Source organism: Pundamilia nyererei, unplaced genomic scaffold (assembly GCF_000239375.1).
Source record: "Pundamilia nyererei isolate P.nyererei 1_Seehausen unplaced genomic scaffold, PunNye1.0 scaffold00019, whole genome shotgun sequence".
Taxonomy (NCBI): Eukaryota; Metazoa; Chordata; class Actinopteri; order Cichliformes; family Cichlidae; genus Pundamilia; species Pundamilia nyererei.
The window spans coordinates 3934178-3935998 of record NW_005187420.1 but is presented as its reverse complement, the minus strand read 5'-3'; positions in this window follow the sequence as shown (position 1 = coordinate 3935998).

Sequence of the window (1821 nt, the reverse complement as noted above, 5' to 3'; positions counted from 1 at the left end):
TGTGGGAGGGGTTATGCAGTATTAAGAGGTCCGCCCGGTCTTCGCCTTCATCGTTTTTAACAGCAGTATTCAGGCGTGGGCGTGGCCTAAAACAGTAAAATATATAGAAATGTTGACTGAAAGGGTGAAATCCTGTTTTTTGTTGGTGTTTTTGTAAAGAAATGTTCTCACGCAGCCAGACTTGATGTTGTTCGCGTGGTTCCTTGCAGTAACCTCACCGACTGGACAAACGGCAGAAAGATGCCACCTCTGGAGGCAGGAAGGATGTACTGTGAAAGAGTCAAACACTGAGAAATAATCAAGACAAAATGCAGTTTCTGAATCTGGCCCTTTGCCCTGAGCACACCTTACACGAAGAGCCGGAAACAAAATGTTTGAGCTGTAGATTCTGTGAATAATTTGTTCTGAAAGACACCAAAAGAAAAGAAGCTGTGTAAAATGGAAGAACTTCACCACTAACATTACGTTTCTTTACGTGAACATAAACACTGTGTTGTACATTCCTGATTTGGTTTACTGTCCTGGTTTTGCTCGGTTTTCTGCATATTTCCTTTCAGTCTGTATTTAAACGCGATGGCTCAGATTTAAGGTCGCGCTCGTCTGTTGTTTGGATTCGTTCATATTAAAAAAAGAGCAAAAACCGAGACATGTGGATAGATGTTCATGTTTCTTTTGAATTAATGTTACAATATTCATTCAGTTAAATAAAAAGCCATATGTTTGCAAGACTCCGGTCACTTATTTTGAATTCCTGCATTAAAAGCATGTCGGTCTGTACGCTGCACAAGCTTTTCATCAGGTCACTGAAAACTACTGTTAACGAAACACAAGATTGAGAGCATCAGGACTCAAAAGTCCCAGAAATATTTCTGTGTCATGCAGTGATGCAACTCCGGAGTTGCAGCTTGTTAGCTAGCTGCTCCACATCGACTGCCGTCTGCGACGTCCTTCGGTCATGACGGGAAATCTCTGAAGAAATAGTTGCAAACTTTATAGTAATAACCAGGAACAAGTAATTAACTGCAAATTATGTTAATTCATGTAATATTATAAAATCAGAAGAAAAAACTGATTCAGTGGGACTTTTTTTCTGCTGTAAATCTCAGATAAATATAACATTATAGCGCGTAGCTGCAGAATCACCAGTGTTACATTGATGCTACAAACGTGTCTGTGTGTGTCCACTGTTGGACACGTGCTGGTTTTCTAACACTGGAAAATAACTAGAAATGCTGGTAGTTTGTGGACACATGTAGACTCTGCTCTACTGGAGATTTTGCAGTGTGTGACTTGTAAACATTCAAAGATTGAAAGAGCTGTTCTGTGGCTATGAATACAAAGTGAGAGCGCACACTGGACCAGAGTCACGAAGCCTGATTTCTCCTGCTGACTGTCGGCGTCTGTGTGACGTCACAGCTCAGCTGGGAGACTGAAATAAACAGAAAAAGGTTTACAATATAACAGCAGAGGAAGAATCAGTGAAAAATGTTCTAAGGCTAAATGGTGAATTATACAAAATAAAGTTTTTTCAAATCATGACAACAGTCGACTTTAGGTGCGTTGTACACTATTCAAAGTGCTTCGTCCCCTTTCATCATTCACACAAAAAAGTGTTTTCTGTCTACCAGTCACACACAACCGGGGGTTCAGACGACCCCTGTGAGCAACGCCGGCAACAGTGGGCAGGAGAAACCTCCGGCAGAGCAAGGCTCTTGTTTTGCTTCTCCTGTGTGAAGCATCCTTGGTTTTCTTGAAAGGTGCCAGAACAATTTAACAAATTATGATTGTTATTATTATTATTATTATTAATACAGACAGTAT